Source organism: Oncorhynchus keta, chromosome 23, assembly GCF_023373465.1.
Source record: "Oncorhynchus keta strain PuntledgeMale-10-30-2019 chromosome 23, Oket_V2, whole genome shotgun sequence".
NCBI lineage: Eukaryota > Metazoa > Chordata > Actinopteri > Salmoniformes > Salmonidae > Oncorhynchus > Oncorhynchus keta.
In genome coordinates, this window is record NC_068443.1 from 20005007 (window position 1) to 20028663 (window position 23657).

The following is a 23657-nucleotide window of genomic DNA, read 5'->3' on the forward strand; positions in this document are numbered from 1 at the left end:
CCCTTAAGATACTTACTCCAGCCCTGGACTTTGCCTCACTCCTAGCTCTTTGTACCCATTGCTGTCTCCTTTAGGGAGTGTTATAAACACATTATGGATGGATACATTAGTGACTGATGCAGAAGCACTGGGCTCGCCTGTATTGTTTTGGTGCGAGAGAGAGCTGCATCATTAGAAAATGTTCCACTTGGCGGGGAAGCGCGTATTAACTGCACTTGCAATGAAATGAGGTTGTGATATATGGTTAAAGTTATAGAGGGACTATTAGGTTGAAATATGAACCTCTCAATTGTCATAATGAAGCAGGGGCTATTTGCGTGCATGGCGATCAGGTCGTTATAGGAGGAGACAATTGGAATCCGTAACGACACACTATACATTACAGGGCCTAGGCTAGGTAGTGGGTTTAGGGTTTAGAAGGGGGTGAAAGTAATCATGCCTTCACAGAATGGTACAGAGCTTCCATCAACCAACAATTAAATTCATTTTTGTTCCCCCTAATGTTTCTAGCAGAAAAGTGATGAGATGGGGACCGAGGTTGGTTGGACTGCATCCGGCATGTCTCGGGTTAGACTCTTCTTTAAGGACTTTGATGGACATCCCTGCCTTTGTTGTCATCACCTGGCATTTGTGGCCCATAATGGCCCCTCAAAGAAGAGCTTACGCGGAAGGAGGCATATAGTGTGTCACATAGTGATCCAAATGCATTATAGGCCTAGGCTACAATGGCACAATAGGAACTCTATAATAAAATGAAAGTGTACATGGGAAGTGCCAGGTTAATGGTAATTGTATATAGGAATAGAAATATACACTGCTCAAAAAAATTAAGGGAACACTAAAATAACATATCCTAGATCTGAATGAATGAAATATTCTTATTAAAACCTTTTTTCTTTACATAGTTGAATGTACTGAGAACAAAATCACACAAACATTATCAATGGAAATCACATTTATCAACCCATGGAGGTCTGGATTTGGAGTCACACTCAACAAGTGGAAAACCACACTACAGGCTGATCCAACTTTGATGTAAATGTCCTTAAACCAAGTCAAAATGAGGCTCAGTAGTGTGTGTGGCCTCCATGTGCCTGTATGACCTCCCTACAACGCCTGGGCATGCTCCTGATGAGGTGGCGGATGGTCTCCTGAGGGATCTCCTCCCAGACCTGGACGAAAGCATCCGCCAACTCCTGGACAGTCTGTGGTGCAATGTGGCGTTGGTGGATGGAGCGAGACATTATGTCCCATATGTGCTCAATTGGATTCAGGTCTGGGGAACGGGTGGGCCAGTCCATAGCATCAATGCCTTCCTCTTGCAGGAACTGCTGACACACTCCAGCCACATGAGGTCTAGCATTGTCTTGCATTAGGAGGAACCCAGGGCCAACCACACCAGCATATGGTCTCACAAGGGGTCTGAGGATCTCATCTCGGTACCTAATGGCAGTCAGGCTACCTCTGGCGAGCACATGGAGGGCTGTGCGGCCCCCCAAAGAAATGCCACCCCACACCATGACTGACCCACCGCCAAACCGATCATGCTGGAGTATGTTGCAGGCAGCAGAATGTTCTCCATGGCGTCTCCAGACTCTCACGTCTGTCACATGTGCTCAGTGTGAACCTGCTTTCATCTGTGAAGAGCACAGGGCGTCAGGTGCGAATTTGCCAATCTTGGTGTTCTCTGGCAAATGCCAAACATCCTGCACTGTGTTAGGCTGTAAGCACAACCCCCACCTGTGGATGTTGGGCCCTCATACCACCCTCATGGAGTCTGTTTTTGACCGTTTGAGCAGACACATGCACATTTGTGGCCAGCTGGAGGTCATTTTGCAGGGCTCTGGCAGTGCTTCTCCTGATCCTCCTTGCACAAAGGCGGAGGTAGCGGTCCTGCTGCTGGGTTGTTGCCCTCCTACGGCCTCCTCCACATCTCCTGATGTACTGGCCTGTCTCCTGGTAGCGCCTCCATGCTCTGGACACTACGCCACTTCTGTGGGTTGTAGACTCCGCCTCATGCTACCACTAGAGTGAAAGCACCGCCAGCATTCAAAAGTGACCAAAACATCAGCCAGGAAGCATAGGAACTGAGAAGTGGTCTGTGGTCCCCACCTGCAGAACCACTCCTTTATTGGGGTTGTCTTGCTAAATGCCTATAATTCCACCTGTTGTCTATTCCATTGCACAACAGCATGTGAAATGTATTGTCAATCATTGTTGCTTCCTAAGTGGACAGTTTGATTTCACAGAAGTGTGATTGACTTGGAGTTACATTGTGTTGTTTAAGTGTTCCCTTTATTTTTTTGAGCAGTGTGTAACTCCACTATAATAACCTGTTAAAGGGCCCAATTAGTTCCCCGCCCTGTTTCCATGGTCACCACTTATGACTAAATAGGTCTTTAGATGAGTGATCTGACTACTGTCAAAAACCACAGGTTCACAATGAGTCATTCCATGTAATTTCAGCAAGCCATGACACCCACCATCTCAGATTGTTCTGAAGTTGTTTCTGTAGTTAGAAACATCTAGATTGGCATTCCTGAAACATTTTATCTCAGAGAAATTAACCTAATTGATTGCACCCAAATCGGCCATTTTAATTGATAGGATTTAGATAATATTAACCACTAGGCTACGGGGCGGCAGCGTAGCCTAGTGGTTAGAGTGTTGGACTAGTAACCGGAAGGTTGCGAGTTCAAACCCCCGAGCTGACAAGGTACAAATCTGTCGTTCTGCCCCTGAACAGGCAGTTAACCCACTGTTCCCAGGCCCTCATTGAAAATAAGAATATGTTCTTAACTGACTTGCCTGGTTAAATAAAGGTAAAATTAAATTAAAATTAATATAGTACCCAAAATCTGATTTGAACCAAAGTTCTTCCTACCTATAAGACATGAGGAATAAAAAAAAATCAAAAAGCCACCAACAGGGTATAAGGGTATAAGCATTAGGTTGCTAAGAGAAGGACAGACTGAATTGCTTTCATGGAGTACTGGCTTGAATTGTGAGGATTACTATACAATTTATTTTAGTAATGAGCCAAATCTATTGGTTTTCTACACAAATTTGCAAAGGAAATGTTGTGATCTATTGAAAAAAACATACGAGACTGCAAAAATGTGTACGTGTAGCGGTATAGCAGGAACAGTGGCATCTAATGGTCAATCTGGTACACACTACTTCATGGTAAATAATGCAAGCGACTTCAATTACTAATGACCAGATTCACAGGGAATGCATTACATAGTATGGAGAAGCAATTCTCCAAGCCACAGCTTGTATACTCAAACAGAGAACTGATACTGTATACTGGTTGTTGGGGTGGGATTGACATGGGGTGTGGCATTTGACAACAACAACAAAAAATATTCCTCAAGTCTTACTCATTGGTAGGAAGAAGTTTGATCCAAATCGAATGTTGGGTAATATATTTATTGAATATTATTTGAATCCTATAAATTTAAATGTCCAATTTCGGTGTAATCAATATGATCTGAGAAATTAGGCTAATTATATTTCAACAAAATAATGTTTCAGGAATGCTAATCTATACTGAACAAAAATATAAACGCAACATGTAAAGTGTTGGTCCCATGTTTCATAAGCTGAAATAAAAGATCCCAGAAGTTTTCCATACACACACAAATATTATTTCTCTCACATTTTGTGCACAATTTTTTTTACATCCATGTCAGTGAGCATTTCTCCTTTGCCAAGATAATCCATCCACCTGACAGGTGCGGCATATCAAGAAGCTGGTTAAACAGTGTGATAATTAGAGGTGCACCATGTGCTGAGGACAATAAAAGGCCACACTAAAATGTGCAGTTGTCCATGTAGACCTTCAAACAACATCAAATACCAACCATAACTCCATACCCAATACACACCTTTACATTTCTATATTTTGTGGCATCTTTGGACTTTTTGTCCATTCATGCTTCATAAATCAGCAGTGTTTCTGCTGTTATTATCTGGTGGGCTGTGGCCTGTTGTTACAAGATACGTTAGTCTCCAGAAAGGTTTGGACACATGCTTTTTATATAAGTAATTATTTTGGGAAGAAGTTGGATATCAAGAGGTGGGCAAGTTGGTTTATGGTTTGCTATAGGGAAGAGTAGTTCCATAATTGAACTGCATTCCAGAATTATATGGTTCAAGGGTTCCTTTGCTTTTCTTTTTACACTCATATTTATTTTCTAAATCATTTTAAGATGCTACTACAAAAAAATGTAAACCACTAGTAACACCTTAATTTTTAAGTATATAGTAACCAACCATTACTTATTTTCCATTCACAGTTGTAATGTCTTTTGTTCCACTTTCATTACTAATGCCTTTCCTTGCGAAGGGCTTTATTACAGACAGAAATACTCCTCAGTTTCATTACCTGTCCAGGTGGCTGGTCTCAGACGATCCCGCAGGTGAAGAAGCCGGATGTGGAGGTCCAGGGCTGGTGTTGTTACACATGGTCGGTCTGTGGTTGTGAGGCCGGTTGGACACACTGCCAAATTCTCTAAAACAATGTTGGAGGTGGCAGGTAGCCTAGTGGTTAGTGTTGGACGAGTAACCGAAAGGTTGCAAGATCGAATCCCCGAGCTGACAAGGTAAAAATCTGTCGTTCTGCTCCTGAACAAGGCAGTTAATCCACTGTTCCTAGGCAGTCATTGAAAATAAGAATTTGTTCTTAACTAACTTGCCTAGTTAAATTTTAAAAATTAAAAAAATTATCTGGCAACAACTCTGGTGGACATTGCTGCAGTCAGTACACCAATTGTGTTGTGCACGCTCCCTCAACTTGAGACATCTGTGGCATTGTTGTGACAAAACTGCACATTTTAGAGTGGCATTTTATTGTCCTCAGCACAAGGTGCACCAGTGTAATGATCATGCTGTTTATGTGGATGGATTATCTTGGCAAATAAAAAATGCTCACTAACAAGGATGTAAACAAATTTGTGAACATTTGAGAGAAATAAGCTGTTTCTGCATATGGAACATTTCTGGGATCTTTTATTTCAGCTTATGGGACCAACACTTCACATGTTGCATTTATATTTTTGTTCAGCATAATATTTCTGTAACTACTGTGTACTTTCCATTATGTTCTCATGAACATACTATCGGGAGGCAGGGAGGGCTATAGCTAGTTTAATTCCCTCCACTGTGTAACGGCATGATTCCATAGTTAGTAGTACTCAAAACAGCATTAAGAGCCTGGTAATCAGAGGGAACTAATTGCATAAATGAAGCGAGCCAGAGACACATTAGGTCATTAGCTGTTTTCAATATGTCCAGTCTCTGTCATTTTGAGGAGGTTGACCACAATGCAGAAGCCCTTACAGATAGCTACTGATAAAAAACGGTGAGGAAGTCAAAATATTTAGAATGTCCACAGGGGGGCTATAAGGGCAGGGAGGGTTACCACATAGATGTGTTTCTGTCGTTCCCCACTTCAGTAAAAAAAATGCGAAAAAAAGAATGCCCACCATTTGAGAAATGAATTTATCGAAGTCACTGTCTTTTTCCCCATTAGTAAGTGTTTAGTTCAGCGTTTTAAATAATTGCGTTACCAGGAATGATATTTAAAATACATTTGGGAGTCAATGAGGCGGGAAAGTGCCTACATGTTTTGCTGATGACACCCGGGCCATTTGGAAGACATCAAAGTAGAGAGGAGGTAGCCCAGATGCATATTATAAACTCATTATGGGTATCATTTAAAAGGATGTACTCCACTCCAGCAGCAGAAAACAATATTCCCAGTCTCTCTAGTAATGTGTGTTTGCAAAGTCAAAACTCTTAGAGACGCCTTCAGTTTAATGTGCCATCTATTACCCCCAAACTGTAACATGAAACAAATGGCATTGATTTCCATATACCAGACTTGTCATTAAGGTATAGTATAAGATGCGAATGTGAGTCAATGTTTTCTGATAGAAAAGAGAATGAGAAGAAAAGGTACTCCAAAATACCATCATGAGTTCTTCCACAAGTACTAGTGCAATTCAGATTAGTATAAATCTATTTTTTCTCTCTAAGAACACACAAGCAGTCAGCAATTGTAGAGAACCCAACAAACCACTGTAATCTATACACAGACATAATAGTGTAAACTGCCAAACAAACCCCAGGCTGCTAGAACAATTAAATGCTAATTATTTTAACTATAATTTCAAAATGTCTGTGGTAGTTAAAAATGATCTTCAGATTTCACTCCACAAAGACACACCTGCCACTCAAATAAACCCATCTTTACTATTAAAAACCTCAAGGTACAGTAAGTAGCCCTACGTGTTAATGATGGGCAAGCACAGTGTATTCCAGTCTGAGAAATTGAAGGTTTATCCTTCAAAGGAAATGTGTGTCAGATGTACTGAGTACTGAGTAGACTTTAAGAGGCTTAATTGTGTGCTGTCCCTCTACCATCATAACACTACTACCCGTGGGGTTGAGTGAACCAGCGGTGTCCAAGCCACTCGTTCAGCCTAATGTTCTTTAAATGTAGAAGTCATGTGGATACAGAGAGTGTTCATGGCCACAAATATAGTGGGCTAAAATACACATTTTTACCAACCTTTCACCAACTATGCCACTATAGAGTTAGTGATTGTATCTTGTCATTTTGCTTTTGGGTGAATGGATGGATATATCCCTGATCAAATACAAAGCAGAAGAAAAGTCAATGAATATTTCAACATGATCTTCTTAGTCATACAGTAAATGTCAAAATAGTGCCATTTAACCATTGTAGTTATATCAGCAAAGCTGACATGTAATATGTCTGTTGCATGTCACTTGTTGTGACATTACTTGTGTCATTAGAATAAACTGTTAGCTACAGTATAGCACTGGAGTAAGGTTTTGCATTTGCAGTAGATTCACTACAGTGAACTAAAAGACCCTGCTGGTTGCTATGGGGATGAGTTCACCATCCATTGAGTCCCATGTAGAAAGAAGGTACTTGACCATGTGTTATTTTCACCCTGTCTGTTATTGTAGTGTGTGGTGTAAGCCCAGCCACTGGGTCAAAACACAAAGTGGCTTTGCCCTACAACAGTAATGAAACCAATGAATACACAAATGTGATTTTATTACCTTTAAAATCGTATATGATATTGTGGCTCAAATCATAGATGTTACCAATAACACACTGGTTCAAACAGTTTCTTCTTTTGAGAGGCTTTTGACACAGAACAGCAGTGGCGACATGGTTGACACTTTGGCTGGTGTCTACCAGGGGAAACAAAGTTGCCATGTGAGGGACGGGTAAAAATAACCCTTCTGCTCATGCTGCAGAGAGGCTCTCTTATAAGATATCAAAACAACTCAACTGAACAGCTGGGAGGCAGAAAGTAGGCATGAGACCATAACATAAAGGGAGAGAGAAACAGAGAGGTGACAGAGAGAGACCAAAACGAGAGAGTCTACCAGACCTGAGAAACTACCCTTACTCAGTTTCCTACACCCCACAGTCCTATCCTGAGCGTGAAGCCAACCAGTCATTCATTCATTCATTCAACATGTAGGGAGGAGGAAGTTTTGTCTTCACCCCCATGGCCTTGTGTTCCCTCTAGCTGGATGAGGACATGCTGGAGTTACACAAGCACAAGAAGCAGCTGGCCAGCCACCAACTCAACGGTTACATGCTGAAAAAAGAGGCCAGGGACAGGATAGATCCCGCACCTACGTTAGACCCCCAGCTGTGTGCCATGACTTGGTCAAACAGAATCCTCTCTACCCGGGGGATGGGGACGCTGTGCAGCCCTTCTTCCCCTGGGGCATCACGTCAAATCTGATCATTGAGCCTCAGGGAGGGGACATGCACGGGCTGTCCAGGTGAGAAGGTAAGCAACATCTTATTCAAATATTGCAAAAATAATTACATTGAACCTTAACTCACCAAAGTTAATATAAGTTGTGTCACACCGTGACATATTAGTTATACTGTATGTCATAATAATGACGCATGTCTGAGGTAATTGCAGAGATTGAAATCTATCAGCAGTAATGGAACTGGCATCATGATAATTGGTTTCCATGCTCTAGACTTGAGACAGTGATTGTTGATGAGGGGTTTTCTTTATCTATCACAATTAATGCAAAACCATTTTGTGTGTGAAAGAATTAGAGTGCATTTGTTCAATAAGCTTAACTAGGTAATTGCATTGTAGTCTGAACATTGCACCAATACCAACTGATGTAGTTTTTTACTGATCGACACTTTCAAAGTCCATAAGCCATGGATGTAGCCCTTGGCCTGTTTGTATTGCTTATAAGCCCGTGATCAAATGCAACTCATCATGGCAGTTTCAAATGGCAATTTATAGCCATTATTTATATACTGAACAAAAATATAAACGCAACATGTAAAGTGTTGTAAAGCTTATTTCTCTCAAAGTTGGTGCACAAATTTGTTTAAATCTCTGTTAGTGTCACACAACACAATGCCACATTGACCCCTCCTGTCTTAGCCACCAGTATTTATGCTGCAGTAGTTTATGTGTCGGGGGGCTAGGGTAAGTTTGGTATATCTGGAGTACTTCTCCTGTCCTATTCGGTGTCCTGTGTGAATGTAAGTGTGCTCTCTCTAATTTTCTCTTTCTTTCTCTCTCTTGGAGGACCTGAGCCCTAGGACCATGCCTCAGGACTAGCTGACATGATGGCTCCTTGCTGTCCCCAGTCCACCTGGCTGTGCTGCTGCTCCAGTTTCAACTGTTCTGCCTTATTATAATTGGACCATGCTGGTCATTTATGAACATTTGAACATCTTGGCCATGTTTTGTTATAATCTCCACCCGGGACACAGCCAGAAGAGGACTGGCCAGCCCACATAGCCTGGTTCCTCTCTAGGTTTCTTCCTAGGTTTTGGCCTTTCTAGGGAGTTTTTCCTAGCCACCGTGCTTCTACACCTGCATTGCTTGCTGTTTGGGGTTTTAGGCTGGGTTTCTGTACAGCACTTTGAGATATCAGCTGATGTACGAAGGGCTATATAAATAAATTTGATTTGATTTGCCACAGATGTCTCAAGTTTTGAGGGAGTGTGCAATTGGCATGCTGACTGCAGGAATGTCCACCAGCGCTGTTGCCAGAGAATTGAATGTTAATTTCTCTACCATAAGTCATGTAATCACGACACCCAAGGACCTCCACATCCGGCTTCTTCACCTGTGGGATCATTCTGATTGGCTGGGCTTGGTTCCCCAGTGAGTGGGCCTGGCTCCCAAGTTGGTAGGCCTATCCCAGGCCCACCCATGGCTGTGCCACTGCCCAGTAATGTAAAATCCATAGATTAGGGCCTAATGAATGTACACTGCTCAAAAAAATAAAGGGAACACTAAAATAACACAACCTAGATCTGAATGAATGAAATATTCTTATTAAATACTTTTTCCTTTACATAGTTGAATGTGCTGACAACAAAATCACACAAAAATTATCAATGGAAATCAAATGTATCAACCCATGGAGGTCTGGATTTGGAGTCACACTCAAAATTAAAGTGGAAAACCACACTACAGGCTGATCCAACTTTGACGTAATGTCCTTAAAACAAGTCAAAATGACTCAGTAGTGTGTGTGGCCTCCACGTGCCTGTATGACCTCCCTACAACGCCTGGGCATGCTCCTGATGAGGTGGCGGATGGTCTCCTGAGGGATCTCCTCCCAGACCTGGACTAAAGCATCCGCCAACTCCTGGACAGTCTGTGGTGCAACGTGGCGTTGGTGGATGGAGCGAGACATGATGTCCCAGATGTGCTCAATTGGATTCAGGTCTGGGGAACGGGCGGGCCAGTCCATAGCATCAATGCCTTCCTCTTGCAGGAACTGCTGACACACTCCAGCCACATGAGGTCTAGCATTGTCTTGCATTAGGAGGAACCCAGGGCCAACCACACCAGCATATGGTCTCACAAGGGGTCTGAGGATCTCATCTCGGTACCTAATGGCAGTCAGGCTACCTCTGGCGAGCACATGGAGGGCTGTGCGGCCCCCCAAAGAAATGCCACCCCACACCATGACTGACCCACCGCCAAACCGGTCATGCTGGAGGATGTTGCAGGCAGCAGAACGTTCTTTACGGTTTCTCCAGACTCTGTCACATGTGCTCAGTGTGAACCTGCTTTCATCTGTGAAGAGCACAGGGCGGCAGTGGCGAATTTGCCAATCTTGGTGTTCTCTGGCAAATGCCAAACGTCCTGCACGGTGTTGGGCTGTAAGCACAACCCCCACCTGTGGACGTTGTGCCCTCATACCACCCTCATGGAGTCTGTTTCTGACCGTTTGAGCAGACACATGCACATTTGTGGCCTGCTTCAGGTCATTTTGCAGGGCTCTGGCAGTGCTCCTCCTGCTCCTCCTTGCACAAAGGTGGAGGTAGCAGTCCCGCTGCTGGGTTGTTGCCCTCCTACGGCCTCCTCCACGTCTCCTGATGTACTGGCCTGTCTCCTGGTAGCGCCTCCATGCTCTGGACCCTACGCTGACAGGCACAGCAAACCTTCTTGCCACAGCTCGCATTGATGTGCTACCACTAGAGTGAAAGCACCGCCAGCATTCAAAAGTGACCAAAACATCAGCCAGGAAGCATAGGAACTGAGAAGTGGTCCTTGGGCGCCACATGCAGAACCACTCCTTTATTGGGGGTGTCTTGCAAATTGCCTATAATTTCCACCTGTTGTCTATTCCATTTACACAACAGCATGTGATATGTATTGTCAATCAGTGTTGCTTCCTAAGTGGACAGTTTGATTTCACAGAAGTGTGATTGACTTGGAGTTACATTGTGTTGTTTAAGTGTTCCCTTTATTTTTATGAGCAGTGTATTTCTATTGACTGATTTCCTTTCATGAACTGTAACTCAGTAAAATCTTTGAAATTATTGAATGCATTTATCCAAGGGAGTACCCCAAGGCCCGATCCCAAGCCCCACGCTCTTCTCAAATTACATACACAACGTAGCTCAGGCAGTAGGAAGCTCTCTCATCCATTTGTATGCAGATGACACAGTCATATACTCAGCTGGCCCCTCCCCGGATTTTGTATTAAACGCTCCACAACAAAGCTTTCTTAGTGTCCAACAAGCTTTCTCTGCCCCTAATCTTGTTCTGAACACCTCCAAAGCAAAGGTCATGTGGTTTGGTAAGAAGAATGCCCCTCTCCCCACAGGTGTGATTACTACCTCTGAGGGTTTAGAGCTTGAGGTAGTCTCCTCATACAAGTACTTGGGAGTATGGCTGGACGGTACACTGTCCTTCTCTCAGCACATTTCAAAGCTGCAGGCTAAAGTTAAATCAAGACTTGGTTTTCTCTATCTGTCACGCCCTGACCTTAGAGATCCTTTTTATGTCTCTATTTGGTTTGGTCAGGGTGTGATTTGGGGTGGGTATTCTATGATCTATTATTTGTATTTCTATGTTTTGGCCGGGTATGATTCTCAATCAGGGACAGCTGTCTATCGTTGTCTCTGATTGAGAACCATACTTAGGTAGCCCTTTTCCCACCTGTCTTTGTGGGAAGTTGACTTTGTTTCATGGCACATTGCCTTTAGCTTCACAGTTTGTTTTGTAGTGTTTTGTTCAGCGTCTTTTCTATTAAAAAGAGTATGTACACTCACCACGCTGCACCTTGGTCCACTTCCTTCAACAGCTGTGACAGAACTTCCCACCCCAAACGGACCAAGCAGCATGGTAAGGAGGAGCAGCGGGTTCAGAAGGACTGGACATGGGAGGACATCCTAAATGGCAATGGATCCTGGACATGGGAGGAGATCCTGGCGGGAAAGGATTGCCTGCCGTGGGAGCAGCTGGAAGCAGAGAGGAAGGCAGAGGCAGCGAGAGAGAGGGCCCAGGATTACACAGGGTCACGGCTGGTACTAAAGACCGGGAGGCCACTCCCCCCACACGAGGAGATTGGCTGAGTCAGGTTGGAGACCTGAGCCAACTCCTCGTGCTTACCGTGGCGAGCATGTGACTGGTCAGGCACCGTGCTATAGGGTGATGCACACGTTGTCTCGGTTGAGCATTCACAGGCCGGTGTGCTCTGTGCCAGCGTCCCGCATTTGCTGGGTGGAAGCGGGCATCCAGCCAGAACGGGTTGTGCTAGCTCTGCGCTCGAGACCGCCAGTGCGCCTCCACGGCCCAGTGTATCCGGTGCCTCGGCCAAGAACTAAGCCCCCTGTATGTCTCCCCAGCCTGGTGAGTCCTGTGCCTGCTCCCAGAGCCAGGCCTCCTGTGTGTCTCTCCACTCTAGTGATCCATGGCAAGAAGCCTCCAGTGATCATCCATGGCACGAAGCCTCCAGTGATTATCCATGGCACAAAGCCTCCAGTGATGATCCATGGCACGAAGCCTCCAGTGATGATCCATGGCACGAAGCCTCCAGTGATGATCCATGGCACGAAGCCTCCAGTGATGATCCATGGCATGAAGCCTCCAGTGATGATCCATGGCATGAAGCCTCCAGTGATGATCCATGGCACGAAGCCTCCAGTGATGATCCATGGCATGAAGCCTCCAGTGAGTAGTCATGGCACGAAGCCTTCAACGACGGCCTCCAGTCCGGAGCTTCCAGCGACGGTCTACAGTCCGGAGCCTCCAGTGACGGTCTCCAGTCCGGAGCCTCCAGCGACGGTCTCCTGTCTGAGGCCCGCGGTGAGTGTGCCCAGTCCGGGGCCCGCGACGAGGGTCCCCGCACCAGTGGTGCCACCTAAGTGGGGTGAGCCAGTGGTGGAGCGGGGTCTGCGTCCCACACCTGAGCCACCACCGCGGATAGATGCCCACCCAGACCCTCCCCTATAGGTTCAGGTTTTGAGGCCGGAATCCACACCTTTGGGGTGGGGGGGTACTGTCACGCCCTGACCTTAGAGATCCTTTTTATGTCTCTATTTGGTTTGGTCAGGGTGTTATTTGGGGTGGGTATTCTATGTTCTATTATTTGTATTTCTATGTTTTGGTAGAGTTATCAATCAGGGACAGCTGTGTATCGTTGTCTCTGATTGAGAACCATACTTAGGTAGACCTTTTCCCACCTGTCTTTGTGGGAAGTTGACTTTTTTTATGGCACATTGCCTTTAGCTCCACAGTTTGTTTTGTAGTGTTTATTGTTTTGTTCAGCGTCTATTCTATTAAAAAGAATATGTACGCCGCACCTTGGTCCACTTCCTTCAACAGCCGTGACACTATCGTAATCACTCCTCTTTTACCCCAGCTGCCAAACTAACCATGATTCAGATGACCACCATGCTAGATTACGGAGACATAATTTATAGATTGGCAGGTAAGGGTGTTCTCGAGCGGCTAGAAGTTCTTTACCATTCGGCCATCAGATTTGCCATCAATACTCCTTAAACGACACATCACTGCACTCTATACTCCTTTGTAAACTGGTAATCACTGTATACCCATCGCAAGACCCACTAGTTGATGCTTATTTATAAAACCCTCTTAGGCCTCACTCCCCCCTATCTGAGATATCTACAGCAGCCCTGATCCTCCACAGACAACACCCTTTTTCCCCCTTATTTTTTTAACCTTTATTTAACTAGGCAAGTCAGTTAAGAACAAATTCTTATTTTCAATGACGGCCTAGGAACAGTGGATTAACTGCCTGTTCAGGAGCAGAACGACAGATTTGTACCTTGTCAGTTTGGGGATTTGAACTTGCAACCTTCCAGTTACTAGCCCAACGCTCTAACCACTAGGCTACCCTGCCGCCCCTTTCTGCCAGTCACATTCAGACCCCTTTTTCCACATTTTGTTAGGTTACAGCCTTATTCTAAAATTGATTCAATAGTTTTTTTCCCTCGTCAATCTCCACACAATACCCCATAATAACAAAGTAAAAACTGATTTTTGCTAATTTATTCAAAATAAAAAACTGATATCACATTTACATAAATATTCAGACCCTTTACTCAGTACTTTGTTGAAGCACCTTTGGCAGCGATTACAGCCTCAAGTCTTCTTAGGTATGACACTACAAGTTTTCTCGGATTTCTCCAATTCTTCTCTGCAGATCCTCTCAAGCTCTGTCAGGTTGGATGGGGAGCGTTGCTGCAAAGTTCAAGTCCGGGCTCTGGCTGGGCCACTCAAAGACATTCAGAGACTTGTCTCGAAGCCACTCCTGCTTTATCTTTTCTGTGTGCTTAGGGTCGTTGTCCTGTTGGAAGGTCCTGAGCGCTCTGGAGCAGGTTTTCATCAAGGAACTCTCTGTACTTTGCTCCATTCATGTTTCAATCGATCCTGACTAGTCTCCCAGTCTCTGGCATTGAAAACAATCCTCACAGCATGATGCTGTTGCCACCATGCTTCACCATAGGGATGGTGCAAGGTTTCCTCCAGACGTCAGACCAAAGAGTTCAATCTTGGTTTCATCAGACCAGAGAATCTTGTTTCTCATGGTCTGAGAGACTTTTAGGTGCCTTTTGGCAAACTCCAAGTGGGCTGTCGTGCCTTTTACTAAAGAGTGGCTTCTGTCTGGCCACTCTACCATAAAGGCCTAATTGGTTGTCCTTCTGGAAGGTTATCCCATCTCCACAGAAGACTTCTAGAGCTCTGTTAGAGTGACCATCGGGTTCTTGGTCACCTCCCTGGCCAAGGCCCTTCTCTCCCAATTGCTCAGTTTGGCTGGGCGGCCAGCTCTAGGAAGGGTCTTGGTGGTTCCAAACTTCTTCCATTTAAGAGTAATGGAGGCCCCTGTATTCTTGGGGACCTTCAATACTGCAGAAATGTTTTGGTAACCTTCCCCAGATCAATGCCTCGACACAATCCTGTCTCTGAGCTCTACGGACAATTCTGTTGACCTCATGGCTTGGTTTTTGCTCTGACATGCACTGTCAACTGTGGGACCTTATATAGATAGGTATGTGCCTTTCCAAATCATGTCAATCACCACCTTCCGGAGACACCTGAAACCCCACCTCTTCAAGGAATACCTAGGATAGGGTAAGTAAGGGTAAGTAATCCTTCTCACCCCCTCCCCCCTAAAAAGATTTAGATGCAAGTGGCTGTTCCACTGGATGTCATAAGGTGTATGCACCAATTTGTAAGTCGCTCTGGATAAGAGCGTCTGCTAAATGACTTAAATGTAAATGTAATGTCTAATCAATTTCATTTACGACAGGTGGGCTCCAATCAAGTTGTAGATACATCTCAAGGATGGTCAATGGAAACAGCATGCACCTGAGCTCAATGTCGAGTCTTATAGCAAAGAGTCTGAATACTTATGTAAATAATGTATTTCAGTTTTTTATTTTTAATAAATTAGCAAAAGAAAATTGTTACAAATATAATTTTGCTTTGTCATTGGGTCTGAATACTTATGTAAATAAGATATTTCAGTTTTTTTATTTGTAATAAATTAGCAAAAGAAAAAACATTTTATTACATTTTGCTTTGTCATTTGCCTTGATGACAGCTTTGCACATACTTGGCATTCTCTCAACCAGCTTCATGAGGTAGTCACCTGGAATGCATTTCAATTAACAGGTGTGCCTTGTTAAAAGTTAATTTGTGGAATTTCTTTCATTCTTAATGCTTTTGAGACAATCAGTTGAGTTCTGACAAGGTAGGGGTGGTATACAGAAGATAGGCTTATTTTCTAAAAGACCAATTCCATATTATGGCAAGAACAGCACAAATAAGCAAAGAGAAAGGACAGTCCAAAATGTCATCTATCTAATCCCCAAAAGTCATTATTATCATGAGAGTGCCATAAAGAATAACTAGTAATGCTACATTCTCAAAGGTTGAAATCTATAATTTCTGGTCATTTTTGTTATAAATTGCTGAAATGTAGTAACTTTTACGCACACAACCTCAAGTACATAGTACAAATATGATATAAATATGAAAATATTAAATATTTGTGTGTTTCCTATTCACAAAACTATGAATAAGACTTCAAATGACTGATGCTTTCTAAATATAGCATAATCAAATTTTAAAACGACTGACTATAAGATTTCACTTTACATATAACTGTAAAATACATATTTGCATGTTTAGTGTTAAGAGATCATTTGCATATTTTCTTAAGTTCTCTCTTGATCAAAACGTTTGCCTCCAGTGCTGTGAATGTCTCACAGAGCTCTAACATGGCTTCCTGAACTCGTTAGGAACTCTCCTTTCGTCTCATATTAATGTGTTTTTTGTTTAACATCTATTAATTATTTTAGATCTATGGCTATCAATCGATCTCTGAATGTACCGTAATGAAACCACTCTCCTGATGCGCTACTATGTAACGATTTCAGGCACGAGCTTTGTCCGGGGCTGTGATGTAGGGTTCAGTCAAGAGTTGGACGGTCAGAAGATCAAATGAAATGGTAGGGGGGACATCCCAGCTTCAAATCGTTTCAGATTTCACATCCTACGTCACAAAGGCTTAGAAAAAATACTACTGTGTCCGTGGCAACCAGGGCTATCGCTCAAACGTACTCATTCCAGGGTTTTTCTTTATTTGACTATTTTCTACATTGTAGAATAGTGACGACACCAAAAAATTGTTAAACAAATCAAAATATATTTTATATTTGAGATTCTCCATCATTACTTTAAGAAGGTCAGTCAATCTGGAAAATGTCAAGAACTTTGAAAGTTTCTTCAAGTGCAGTTGCAAAAACCATCAAGCTCTATGATGGAACTGGCTCTCATGAGGACTGCCACAGGGGAAAAAAAGACCCAGAGTTACCTCTGCTGCAGAGGATAAGTTCATGAGAGTTAACTGCATCAGATTGCAGTCCAAATAAATTATTCACAAGAGTTCAAGAATAGGCACATCTCAACATCAAGCAATGATTCACGAGTATGTGTGAATCAGGCCTTCATGGTTGAATTGCTGCAAAGAAACTACTACTAAAGAACACCAATAATAAGAAGAGACTTGCTTGGGCCAAGAAACATGAGCAATGGACATTAGATCGGTGGAAATCTGTCCTTTGGTCTGATGAATCTAAATTTTAGATTTCTGGTTCCAACCGCCTTGTCTTTGTGAGAAGCAGAGTAGATGATCTCCGGATGATCTCCGCATGTGTGGTTCCCACCGTGAAGCATGGAGAAGGAGGTGTGATGGAGTGGAGGTGCTTTGTTGATGACACTGACTGTGATGTATTTAGAATTCAAGGCACACTTAACCAGCATAGATACCACAGCATTATGCAGTGATACGCCATCCCATCTGGTTTGCGCTTAGTGGGACTATCATTTCTTTTCAACAGGACAGTGACCCCAAACACACCTCCAGGCTGTGTAAGGGCTATTTGATCAAGGAGAGTGATGGAGTGCTGCATCAGATGACCTGGCCTCCACAATCACCTGACCTCAACCAAATTGAGATGGTTTGGGATGAGTTGGACCGCAGAGTGAAGGAAAAGCAGCCAACAAGTCTCAGCATACAGTTGAAGTCAGAAGTTTACATACACTTAAATTGGAGTCATTTTTCTACCTCTCCACAACTTTATTGTTAACAAACTGTAGTTTTGGCAAGTCAGTTAGGACATCTACTTTGTTCATGACACAAGTAATTTTTTCAACAATTGTTTACAGACAGATTATTTAACTTATAATTCACTATATCACAATTCCAGTGGGTCAGAAGTTTACATACACTAAGTTGACTGTGCCTTTTAAACAGCTTGGAAAATTCCATAAAATTATGTCATGGCTTCTGATAGGCTAATTGACATCATTTGAGTCAATTGGATGTGTACCTGTGAATGTAAGGCCTACCTTCAAACTCAGTGCCTCTTTGCTTGACATCATGGGAAAATCAAAAGACATCAGCCAAGACCTCAGAAAAAAATTGCGGACCTCCACAAGTCTGGTTCACCCTTGGGAGCAATTTCCAAACGCCTGAAAGTACCATGTTCATCTCTATAAACAGCATGGGAGCACGCAGCCGTCATACCGCACAGGAAGGAGACGCGTTCTGTCTCCTAGAGATGGACGTACTTTGGTGCGAAAAGTGCAAATCAATCCCAGAACAACAGCAAAGGACCTTGTGAAGATGCTGGAGGAAATAGGTACACAAGTATCTATATCCACAGTGAAACCAATATCGACATAACCTGAAAGGCTGCTCAGCAAGGAAGAAGCCACTGCTCCAAAACCGCCATAAAAAAAGCCAGACTACGGTTTGCAACTGTACATAAGGACAAAGATCGTACTTTTTGAAGAAATGTTTTCTGGTCTAATGAAACAAAAATAGAACTGCTTGGCCATAATCACCATCGTTATGTTTGGAGGAAAAAGGGGGATGCTTGCAAGCTGAAGAACCCCATCCCAACCGTCAAACATGGGGGTGGCAGCACCATGTTGTGGGGGTGCTTTGCTGCAGGAGGGACTGATGCACATCAAAAAATAGATGGCATCATGAGGTAGGATAATTAAGTGGATATATTGAAGCAACATCTCAATACATCAGTCAAGAAGTTAAAGCTTGGTCGCATATGAGTCTTCCAAATGGACAATGACCCCAAGCATACTTCCAAAGTTGTGGCAAAATGGCTTAACACGACCAGGTATCTATAAACATGTGTTTTTTAGTTTTAAGTAATGTGTTATTCATTATGCAATGATGTATCTTTCAGGTTCTGAAGTACTGCCGTCTCCTCGTGCACAATCAAGGTTTTTCTGATTGCATTACAAGATCAAGATCAAGATTACAGATGACAGGGTGGAGGATGTTTCACCAGATATGTTTAAGGTCAGTTCCTAGGATCATAGCGATTTCATTCTGTTCTATTCTGTTCTCATAGATTATGACTCTGTCTAACTGACTGTTCTGTGTGTATCTCTCTCCAGGAACACAATGCGTTCTATAAGTCCCTGTTCTCCCTGCAGCAGACCCCTTGTTTCCTACAGCACCTGGCTTGCTGGACACTACAGAACTACCAAGATGGACACGTGCACAAGATGTGCCACACCTAGACCTGCCCACCTTCATCAAGAACAACCTGCTGCTGTAGTTCAAATACTATGTTCACTGAGTCAAAGATAGAGCCAGGATGTATATAACCCTAAACACTGGATGTATGGCATGCATGGTATGATATGATGAGAGCTCCCAGCACTATAGAGCTCTGTTTGTACTGTAGGCTACAGCACAAACACTAGGAAACACTAGGAATTCAGTCTGTCTGTGACAATATGTGTTTTGCAGAATGACACAGGAGGGTCATCGTCACAGACCTACTGACTGTGGTACTAAGTTGACTACCACTCCTGGGTTCAGAATCCTTGAGATTGCAGAGTGTGAGTAAATGGATACCATTATGTACTGTACAATATATAGAAAAACAATCTATGTCAAAAAGTATGTATTTACAATTGATTGTGTTCATTGTATTGCTATTTTGGTTCATAAGAAAAAATGTAATTTGCTTTACAAGCAGAACGGTGTTACCCCGCTTCACCACAAGGGGGTGTTGTGGTCTTTAAATTACAAATTAAAGAGATGTACTGTGTTCGAGGGCTGGCTTTGTGGTTTTTTCTAGGATATTTTTCAACGAAAGGTGTAACTTTTGTATTTACAGTGCTATCGTGGAACTGAAGTGGACGGGCGTAATGTAATGTAAAATAAAGGAGTAAAGGAAATAGATTTCCATATTGAGCTTTTTCCCCCAAAGTAGTCGTGACTTCAGGGAGAAATAGATTACTTATTTGGTTTAGCACCTTGTCATATATGGTAAGATAGTGAGGTCAGTCAGTACATGAACATATATGGACAATGACCCCAAGCATGCTTCCAAAGTTGTGGCAAAATGGCTTAAGTACAACAAAGTCAAGGTATTGGAGTGGTCATCACAAATCCCTGATCTCAATCCCATAGAATATTTTTGGGCAGAACTGAAAAAGCGTGTGTGAGCAAGGAGGCCTAAAAATCTGACTCAGTTACGTGAGCTCTGTCAGGAGGAATAGGCCAAAATTCACCCAACTTATTGTGGGAAGCTTGTGGAAGGCTACCCAAAACGTTTGACCCAAGTTAAACAATTTAAAGGCAACGCTACCAAATACTAATTGAGTGTATGTAAACTTCTGACCCACTGGGAATGTGATGAAAGAAATAAAAGCTGAAATAAATCCTTCTCTCTACTATTATTCTGACATTTCACATTCTTAAAATAAAGTGGTGATCCTAACTGACCTAAAACAGGGAATTTTTACTAGGATTAAATGTCAGGAATTGTGAAAAACTGAGTTTAAAGGTATCTCGCTAAGATGTATGTAAACTTCCGACTTCAACTTTGTGTGAACTCCTTCAAGACTGTTCGAGAAGCATTCCTCATGAAGCTGGTTGAGAGAATGCCAAGAGTGTGCAAAGCTGTCATCAGGGTAAAGGGTGGCTACTTTGAAGAATCTAAAATGTAAAAATCTATTTAGATTTGTTTAACACTTTTTTTGGTTGCTCCATGATTCCATATGTGTTATTTAATAGTTTTGATGTCTTCACTGTTATTCTACAGTGTAAAAAATACTACAAATTTTTAAAAGTCCTTGAATGAGTAGGTGTGCCCAATTTTTTACTGGTACTGTATAAAAACACAATTCAGCCACACACGTGGATAGATTGTATTTCACATACTGTAATCGAAGATATGACACAAAAATGTTTTACAACTTATTTCCATTGTGGTCCTCTGAATGTGGTGGCCTACAAGACGGAGCACAAGCCAGAGAGGTTGGTCTGCTGTCTGCTCAACCACAGCTCCATCAGGGTTTGGCGTGGAGCACTGTCCAATGTAAGAGCCAGAAGTGGCTCCTGCTGTATGCGGGAAAAGCAACTGCTTAGGGCCTCCTCACCATCATCTCTGATTAATTCTATGAATATTATCTATATATATTATAGTTAAGAGCACAGGCGCTAGAGAAGGAATAGTGTTTGATGGTAGGACTAGGAATAAATTAAAAAATGTGTAAAGAACATGCCAATACATCTTGAACATATACTGTATTGTTTAATCTAGCTGTGCATTCAATCAGTCATTCAAGTGTTCATAATAGTGTAGACATTTATGTGGAAATCACCTGACATTAAACAGATTGGTTCATGTTTCATAAATTGTAATTCAATCAAATCATCAGCTTGTAATTGTTCTTGATGTACCCAATGGTATAACTATAACAGAATGTACAGTTGAGAATAAACAGATGATGTAGTTTGAACACTAAAACGGTTCAATTAATCATTTATTTCTCTCCTCAACATGAATTATGTTCTCACTGTGGGAAACGGAAACTACTACTATTCACGGAACCAAACCTAGGTTCAAATGCTATTTGAAAGAAATAATTATAATGCTTTAGCTGTGCTTGATTGTGCTATCCTGTTGCAATGGAACCAATAGAAAAGTCCTGTGCTTTCCCAGTGCACCTGGCACCCCAGTCAGGCTAAAGCAAACACTCAAAGTATTTGAAACATTTCAAATAGTAATTGAACCCAGGTCTGCTACTATTCACTGAACCCACCACATGCTCCGGAACAAAATGCCTGACTCCTAATTAGGGAGCGTTAATAGGAGATTAATTAGCACTAATTGCATAATTTCCAGTTAAACCTCCAGAGGGTAGACCAATCTGTTCATCTCACCAAGTGTTTAATTACTTTAGTTTATTTCTTATATTCTATCGATGAGTCACAAGTCACAACCTCCTAACTCCAACATGAAGTGAGGACATCTTATGACTTGTTTCTTTGGAGATCAGAAAAAGATAATTCGATCAAATTTAGGAAATTGTATGCAGGTATTATGTGTTATTTACATTGTGCCTTTTACAGTTATAAAATGTGGGAATATTTACTTTGTATTTGGACTGATAAGGTTTTAAAAAATAAGTAAGGCAAAAAAAATTGTAGACTATAGTTTAATTCCTCAACACGACCAGGTATCTATAAACATGTGTTTTTTAGTTTTAAGTAATGTGTTATTCATTATGCAATGATGTATCTTTCAGGTTCTGAAGTACTGCCGTCTCCTCGTGCACAATCAAGGTTTTTCTGATTGCATATGATCGCCTCAAGATTACAGATGACAGGGTGGAGGATGTTTCACCAGATATGTTTAAGGTCAGTTCCTAGGATCATAGCGATTTCATTCTGTTCTATTCTGTTCTCATAGAGTATGACTCTGTCTAACTGACTGTTCTGTGTGTATCTCTCTCCAGGAACACAATGGGTTCTATAAGTCCCTGTTCTCCCTGCAGCAGACCCCTTGTTCCCTACAGCACCTGACTTGCTGGACACTACAGAACTACCTAGATGGACATGTGCACAAGATGGTGCCACACCTAGACCTGCCCACCTTCATCAAGAACAACCTGCTGCTGTAGTTCAAATACTATGTTCACTGAGTCAGAGATAGAGCCAGGATGTATATAACCCTAAACACTGGATGTATGGCATGCATGGTATGATATGATGAGAGCTCCCAGCACTATAGAGCTCTGTATGTACTGTAGGCTACAGCACAAACACTAGGAAACACTAGGAATTCAGTCTGTCTGTGACAATATTTGTTTTGCAGAATGACACAGGAGGGTCATCGTCACAGACCTACTGATTGTGGTACTAAGTTGACTACCACTCCTGGGTTCAGAATCATTGAAATTGCAGAGTGTGAGTAAATGGATACCATTATGTACTGTACAATATATGGCAAAACAATCTATGTCAAAAAGTATGTATTTACACTTGATTGTGTTCATTGTATTGCTATTATATTATAAGAAAAAATGTCATTTGCTTTACAAGCAGAACCGTGTTTCTCCGCTTCACCACAAGGGGGTGTTGTGGTCTTTAAATGACAAATTAAAGAGATGTACTGTATTAGAGGGCTGGCTTTGTGTTTTTTTCTAGGATATTTTTCAACGAAAGGTGTAACTTTTGTATTTATAGTGCTATCATGGAACTGAAGTGTACGTGCATAATGTAGTGTAAAATAAAGGAGTAAAGGAAATAGATTTACATATTGAGCTTTTTCCCCCAAAGTAGTCGTGACTTCAAGGAGAAATAGATTACTTATTTGGTTTAGCACCTTGTCATATATGGTAAGATAGTGAGGTCAGTCAGTATATGAAAAAGAATGTGCGCACTGCTTTATCACAAAAAGGAACCAATTATGGATGTAGCTTTGCCTACTAAGTATTTGGTAGAGAAATAATGTCTACGTTTTAGAAGAAAATAAATCCTAAATGAACAAAAACATGTGCTCTATAACTCAGTCACTCTTGGTCAGAATATTTCTCATTAATAATTAAGATAAATGATTACATTTAATCTCTGCCACTTGTATCCAAAGCGATTTACAGGAACAATTAGGGTTCAAGTGCCCAGCTCAAGTCGGCCATGGGATTCGAACGAGCGACTTTTCGGTTACTGGCCCCACGCTCTTAACTGCTAGGTTTACCTGCTACCCCGGATTAGAACGTTATGTGATTTCACTGGCTTTACGGAAGTAAATGCAGGCTGTGACTTCAGTCATTTTGGAAATAATTCAACATTACCTGAAAAATGTAATTATAAAGACTTCATGAGAATAAATATGAGAGACTGTCATGCAAAGGCTCGGAGGTTATCATATATTACAAAAACTGTCAGACAAATACAACACGCCAGTGATGGATGGAAATCATTTACATTTACATTTAAGTCATTTAGCAGAC

At 42.2% G+C, this 23657-nt stretch overlaps 1 long non-coding RNA gene across 1 annotated transcript; it reads left to right on the top strand.

Annotated features, from left to right (window-relative positions):
- Positions 1-21947: 21947 nt before the first annotated feature.
- On the top strand, positions 21948-22821 carry LOC118401668 (uncharacterized). The gene is made up of 2 exons (XR_004829323.2): positions 21948-22062; positions 22161-22821. It is a non-coding gene; the product is annotated as an uncharacterized LOC118401668 (long non-coding RNA).
- The last annotated feature ends 836 nt before the right edge of the window (positions 22822-23657 follow it).